Source organism: Odocoileus virginianus, chromosome 3, assembly GCF_023699985.2.
Source record: "Odocoileus virginianus isolate 20LAN1187 ecotype Illinois chromosome 3, Ovbor_1.2, whole genome shotgun sequence".
NCBI classification, from domain to species: Eukaryota; Metazoa; Chordata; class Mammalia; order Artiodactyla; family Cervidae; genus Odocoileus; species Odocoileus virginianus.
Genome location: NC_069676.1, coordinates 8,178,792 through 8,186,822, shown reverse-complemented (window position 1 = coordinate 8,186,822; position 8,031 = coordinate 8,178,792). Strand labels below are relative to the sequence as shown.

The window sequence follows — 8,031 nt, the reverse complement described above, 5'->3', positions numbered from 1 at the left end:
GGACACAAATAGATGGAGAAATATACCATGTTCATGGATTGGAAGAATCAATACAATGAAACGAGTATACTAGCCAAAGCAATCTATAGATTCAATGCAATCCCTATCAAGCTACCAAGAGTATTTTTCAGAAAAATAGAACAAATGACTTCACAATTTGTATGGAAACACACACACAATAAAAACCAACCTAGAATACTCAAAGCAATCTTGACAAAGAAGACTGGAACAGGATTCAGGCTATATTACAGCCTGATTCAGGCTATACTACAAAGCTACAGTCATCAGAGAGTATGGTACTAGCACAAAGACAGAAATATAGATCAATGGAACAGAATAGAAGGCCCAGAGATAAATCCACGCACCTATGGACACCTTATCTTTGACAAAGGAGGCAAGGATATACAATGGAAAAAAAGACAACCTCTTTAACAAGTGGTGCTGGGAAAACTGGTCAAACACTTGTAAAAGAATGAAACTAGAACACTTTCTAACACCATACACAAAAATAAACTCAAAATGGATTAAAGATCTAAACGTAAGACCAGAAACTATAAAACTCCTAGAGGAGAACATAGGCAAAACACTCTCTGACATAAATCACAGCAAGATCTTCTATGACCCACCTCCCAGAGTAATGGAAATAAATCAAAAATAAACAAATGGGACCTAATTAAACTTAAAAGCTTTTGCACAACAAAGGAAACTATAATAAGGTGAAAACACAGCCCTCAGATTGGGAGAAAATAATAGCAAATGAAGCAACAGACAAAGGATTAATCTCAAAAATATACAAGCAACTCCTGCAGCTCAATTCCAGAAAAATAAATGACCCAATCAAAAAATGGGCCAAAGATCTAAACAGACATTTCTCCAAAGAAGACATACAGATGGCTAACAAACACATGAAGAGATGCCCAAAATCACTCATTATCAGAGAAATGCAAATCAAAACCACAATGAGGTACCATCTCACGTTGGTCAGAATGGCTGCTATCCAGAAGTCTACAAGCAGTAAATGCTGGGGAGGGTGTGCAGAAAAGGGAAACCTCTTACACTGTTAGTGGGAATGCAAACTAGTACAGCCGCTATGGAGAACAGTGTGGAGATTCCTTAAAAAACTGGAAATAGAACTGCCATATGACCCAGCAATCCAACTGCTGGGCATACACACCAAGGAAACCAGAATTGAAAGAGACACGTGCACCCCAATGTTCATGGCAGCACTGTTTATAATAGCCAGGACGTGGAAGCAACCTAGATGTCCATCAGCAGATGAATGGATATGAAAGCCATGGTTCATATACACAATGGAATATTACTCAGCCATTAAAATAAATGCATTTGAATCAGTTCAATGAGGTGAATGAAACTGGAGCCTGTTATGTAGAGTGAAGCAAGCCAGGAATCAAAATACCAATACAGTATACTAATGCATATATATGGAATTTAGAAAGATGGTAATAATAACCCTATATGCGAGACAGCAAAAGAGACACAGATGTATAGAATAGTCTACTGGACTCTGTGGGAGAAGGCGAGGGTGGGATGATCTGAGAGAATAACATTGAAACATGTATATTGTCCTATATGAAACAGATCACCAGTCCAGGTTCGATGCATGAGACAGGATGCTTAGGGCTGGTGCACTGGGATGACCCTGAGGGATGGGATGCGGAGAGAGGGGGGTTCAGGATGGGGAACACATGTACATCCATGGCTGATTCATGTCAATGTATGGTGAAAACCACTACAGTATTGTAAAGTAATTAGCCTCCAATTAAAATAAAAAGAAAAAAATTAATGAAGCAATAGGAATCTAATATAGATATTTGTCCAGTCATATGCTGTTCCTTCTAACATATTATATCTCAGATGGTAAAGGATCTGCCTGTAATGCAGGAGACCCAGATCCATTCCTAGGTGGGGGTAACCCCCTGAAGAAAGGAATGGCACCCTCCTCCTATATACTTGCCTGGCGTATTCCAAGGAAAGACCGTGCATGGAGTTCCAGAGATTGGACATGACTGAATGATTCACACACATTAATTTTAACACATACTCTTCCTAGGAGCTAAGTTTAAGCTTTTGATTCAATCACTGAACTTCCTTATAAAGTTGTTATATGTTAAAATCATATCTTAAACAGGATAAAATTTCAGTCACTCTGGAGAGATTTACCCCATTAGCTGGTACAGAGAATTTCACTTTGTCTAAATGTAAATATGGTTCTGACTATGAGCAATTTGGAATTTAAGATAGAACAAGTAAATCATTATCAAAATTAAGATCACACATTCTACTTTAAATCTTTGTGTTAGCATTTCTATATTTTTTTCTAAATCATGTTTATTCCAGCATCGAATTTCTTTTACTTCTAAACTTCCAACTTTCTCTCATGTTGTCTTTCAGCACAGTGGGTGCAATTACAAGTGAAATGGTGCATGCACATCTATGTGCATGTATGTGTTTATTTCATATTTATATATGTGTGTGTATATACAGACATATATACACATATACATATTCCTAAACTTGAACAATGCTTGTTGATTCAGCAAAGTATTTCTACACATTTCTTTAACTCCTCACAACATCCAAGTGAAGTTAGGACTGATCATCTCGCATTTCCTTCTGAAAGATAAAACTGAGGCTCAGGGCATTTCCATTATTAACAATAACATGACAAAGAAATTAGAATTTATCGTGGACCTTTTAAAATTATACACAAATGGAACCATGTAATATACTTGTTTTTTGAAATTTAGAAAATTGCATATTTAAACAATGTGTAGTTTATTATATGTGATTACACTCTAATGAATTAGTTAAGAATTAAAATTTTCTGGCTGTGCATTGTTATGGGTAGTATGTCAAGCACAGGTAGGTGAATCACACTAAAATTGATGAGAGAGAGCTCCTTGAACTGGGAAGAAAGCAAAGTGACATATATGGAGTTAGGAACAGTGAAATTTAAATATAGCAATTAACATTTGAGAAATCCAGGTTTGTTTTTTTTTTTAACTTATAAACTAAAGATTGTTGTTCAGTAGCTAAATGATTTTCAACCCCTTTGTGACCCTACGGACTGCAGTACACCAGGCTTCCCTGTCCTTCACCATCTCCCAGATCTTGCTCAAGTTCATGTCCAATGAATCAGTGATGAAATCCAACCATCTCATCCTCTTCCACCTCCTTCTCCTTTTACCTTTAATTTTTCCCAACATCAGGGTCTTTTCCAGTGAGTTGGCTCTTTGTGTCAGGTGTCCAAAGTATTAGAACTTCAGCCTCAGCTTCAGTCCTTCCACTGAATATTCGGGGTTGATTTCCTGTAGGACTGACTGGTTTGATCTTTCAGACCAAGGGACTCTCAAGAGTCTTCTCCAGAACCACAGTTGGATAGCCTCAATTCTTTGGTGCTCAGCCTTCTTTATGGTTCAACCCTCATCCAGTCACTGTACACGATAAACTAAAGACTAACCTACTTACATGGGGCTCCCCTTGTAGCTCAGTAAGTAAAGAATCTGCCTGCAGTGCAGGAGACCCGGGTTCAATCCTGGGGTTGGGAAGATCTCCTGCAGAAGGAAATGGTGACCCATTCCAGTATCCTTGCCTGGGAAATCTCATGAACAGAGGAGCCAGGTGGGCTGCAGTCCATGGGGTCACAAAGAGTCAGGCACGACTGAGCGACTAAGACTTACTTACTTAACCTACTTACATAAAATGAAGGAATTGACATAATGTTGTTCAAGACAGAAGGCCACTACAACTGCATGCACCATCTTGGAGAAGCCTTTAAAACACAAAATAGAGCCTGACAGCTGACAGTAGACACATGAAGAAACAATCATAACTCAGATCAATTCCCTGTCATAGAAATTCATTAGGTAAAAAATACATTATACTAAATCATTGCTTTTAGAATGACTTGTTATGTAGCAACAGCTAACTGATAGAATAATCCAAGTGAACAGAACTGAGGGGAATTATAATAATGTGTTGCTTTTTTTCTAGGCAATTGTGGTGTTGCTATTTTCTACACAATAGAATTTATGTTTTCTCTATTATTCAAGTTTATGTCATGCAATTTTATTAAAAAGGGATTCCAATTAGATTTCCTTGTAGGTAAGCAAGAAAGGTTAAACCTATTTGTGAGAAATTTGTACCTTTATTACAGGAACATGAAAAAGTGAAAGCCGCTCAGTCATATCTGAATCTTTGTGACCCCAAGGACTGTATAGTCCATGGAATTCTCCAGGCCAGAGTACTGGAGTTAGTAGCCTTTCCCTTCTCCTGGAGATCTTCCCAAGCCAGGGATTGAACCCAGGTCTCCCACATTGCAGGAGGATTCTTTACCAGCTGAGCCACCAGCGAAGCCCAAGAACACTGGAGTGGGTAGCTTATCTCTTCTCCAGTGGATCTTCCTGACCCAGGAATCAAACAAGAGTCTCCTGCACTGCAGGCAGATTCTTTACCAACTGAGCTAATCAGGGAAGCCCGTTTATCACAGGACTAAATGGGAATTTAAGATCTAGTGAGTCATAATTTGGATATATATATATATATATATATATATATATGCATATATATATAATATTAGATATATATACCATGCATATCATATAAATATGATATTCATGTTATTCATTCACTATTCTTTTATTGGTTATATCAGAAATGTAAGGGGTAAATATTTCATCTATAGCAATGGAAGGAGTCATTTATTTGTAAGCAACAATGGAAGTTTCCAAGCAGAAAGATATAATTATACCAAAAAATCCTTCACCCCAATGATAAACCCTTTACACAGAGATACTAAATCATGTACATCAATAAGTAAGTGGACACCATGAAAAAATCAATTGCAAATATATAATCTGACACAACTTTTTGCTGCATCATACTTAAGGTCTTCTCTGACTCTAGGTCTTATTATAGCAAAGTCTTTATTGAAATTTCTGTTTCACATAGATGTCAATTAGAGACATGCATCTGATGCTCATCTTTACCAGTAACTCCTATAAAGAATGTAGACATTAGGCTAAATAGAGAATAATATGCTGTGAGGGAGTAAAATCAGATGACGGTTTATGAAATACACTATCTGTTAACATCCACAGTTTCTGAAAGAGCAATTAAGGTAGTGATGCTCCAAGGTATGAAGAACTAAAATGTGATAAATTGTAGCTTCATATTTTACTCTCCTATGAAATTATGTAATTGGCTTGCTTACCTAGTGTTTTTCCATAGAAGTAACACAATTCATGATTATTCTTTTAGCAAAAAGAAAGAAAAATTATTCAGTATAAAGCACATCATTTCAGAAGAATTTATTCTTAAGAAATGTGTGAAGCCTCATAAGATAAATAGGAATTTACATATGTTTTACACATGGGTTTGAATCAGTTTGAGAGAGTAGAAAAATAACAAGAGAAAAAATTTAGAGAACAGCAAAGTTAATCAAGGATGTTTTTAAAATTGCATAGAGAAGTTGAAATCAAAGAAATGGAAATACTAGGCTATAAATTGAAGAAGCAATTTCTATTATCACAAACGGATCAAAGAATCACATATCCGGCTATGAGGCTTTGAGCCTTCCTATCATGGGTAGTTCTTCAGCCCAAGGGAAAATGGCCCTTTTATAAACATTTCCACCACAAAGAATCTTTTCAGAGCCTCTTTTATGTCTTTATTTCTCAGACTGTAAATGAAGAGGTTCAGCAAGGTTGTGACCACAGTGTACATCACTGAGGCGGCTACTTGAATGTGAGCTGTGGGTGGCACCAGAGCTAAGGGAAATTCCTAAGGCTGTAAAATAAAATAGGGAGACAACCAAAAGGTGGGACACACAGGTAGAAAATGCTTTATATTTCCCTTGAGCTGATGAGATTTTACATATGCAGGAAACTATTTTAGAGTAAGAGTAAAGGATACCAGCAAAAGGACCGATACACATCAGGAGAGCTGCAAAATGCATCACTATGTTATTAAGAAAGTTGTCAGAACTGGAAAGTTGTACCACCTGACGGAGTTCACAGAAAAAGTGGGGGATTTGCATTTCTGGATAGAAGGACAATCGCAGCACCATTAAGCTGTGTAGCAAGGAAAACAAGGCAATCAACACCCAGGATATCAAAATCAGCAATACACAGAGGCAGGGGCTCATGTTGACCATGTAGTGCAAAGTGTGGCAGATGGCCACATACTGATCATAGGTCATCACTGTCAGGAGAATGGCATCTAATTCTGCAGAGAGAAGGTGAAAATACATCTGGGTGATGCAGCCTTAATAGGTGATACCTTTGCTCTGTCTGGATGTTCCACAGTATCTTTGGGATAGTGGTGGAGGTGAAACAGATGTCTACAAAGGACAGGTTAGAGAGGAAGAAGTGTATGGTGGTGTGGAGGTGGGAGTCCGAGCTGACAGCCAAGATGGTGAGCAAGTTTCCAAACACAGTGATCAGGTACATGGTGTGGAAAAGCCCAAATATGAAGGGCTGTAGTTCTGCTTCCTTTGAAAGCCCCAGAAGAAGAAATCATGAAATTTGTGTATTGTTACTTGGTTCCATGGGGTGGAGATGACTACCAGGGAAAAGGAAAATAGCGACAATTTTCACTCATACTAATTCACATAACTGAAATCCTGCAATTTCTATTTATCCCTCAAGTTGGTGTTAATATTTTATTTACATATAAGTTCTCTTTTAGCATATGTTTGTATATTTAGCTGCTTCAGTTTGTCCGACTCTGTGCAACCCCAATGACCATAGCAAGGCAGCCTCCATTGTCTTTGGGATTTCCCAAGAAAGAATTCTGGTGTGGGTTTCCATGCCCTCCTCCAGGGGTTCTTTCCAACCCAGGGATTGACCCCACGTCTCTTGAATGGCTACTGCCATTGCAGGTGGATTCTAAACTGATGAGTCACCGTGGAAGCCCCTGGAAGGTATACTTTATTTCATTTCTGACAAGGAATTTTTGTCTCATTCTCATCACATTTGCTAAGCGTTCACATGCTCTAGAATTTTAATGTCATATTCCTTCATTCATTTGAGGAATACATATTTAGTGCTAACCACGTTCCAAGCACATGGAGGCAGAGTGTTCAGGAAAGTATAGGAAATTAGATGCTGATTGAAGAGATTCCTAAAGAAACAGAGACAAGGAGCTAGTGTGATGTCAGAATTGTGTGCCTGGAAGAGGGAGCTGGCACTGCTAAAGGACCTGAGGAAGATGCTTGTTCCACATGTTCAACAGCAAAGAAGGAAGCCAGTGGGGCAGAGGGAAAAGCAGGAGGGGGAGTGACTAGAGATGGTGTCAGGGATGCTGAGGAAAAAGGTGGCCTTCCTGCTTCAGCTGGACCTTTAGTCCACAGAGAATTCCTCCTTCCATGAGGTTCCTTACACATTATCAATTTAGCTATAAAACCGTCCTGTGAATTATATCAGATTCACTCCTTGGTTCAATCTGTTGTTCTGATCTGTGTATATAAGTCATTTAGCATATGGGTCCAGGTGCCTCTGCTGTGAGAACTGTCCTCCCTTTCAAGACAAAAGCACACACACACACACACACACACACACACACACACACACACAGCACACACACAGCACACACACACACAGCACACACACAGCACACACACACACAGCATATTCTGTGTTGTGTCACACATTGGTCACCCAGATTCACCCTGTTTTGGCTGTGAGTGGTTACAGCTCAGCTGGTCAGGTCAAATAATTATTCTCCAAAAGAATATATGATGTTTACCATGAAATGACAATTTATAAACTTCTCATGGAACAATTAATGTGGGGTTCATTTTTGGTATAGCCAATGTCTGCTAGGTATTTTGAGAATAATTAAAATGATGAGAGTGAAAGAAACAGAGAGAAATGAAATGGATATATGGACATGAAGGGAAACTATATCCAATATACTCAGTGACTCTGAGACAATGCAATAATGAAAGATTTCCTTGCTTCATGCATATTCCAACTCCAGCAACATGTCCTTGACGCCCTGGGAAATTAA

General features: G+C 38.4%; 1 pseudogene; it reads right to left on the bottom strand.

Annotated features, from left to right (window-relative positions):
- Window positions 1-5,601: 5,601 nt before the first annotated feature.
- LOC139032704 (olfactory receptor-like protein OLF4) lies at window positions 5,602-6,569 on the bottom strand (annotated as a pseudogene).
- Window positions 6,570-8,031: the final 1,462 nt, after the last annotated feature.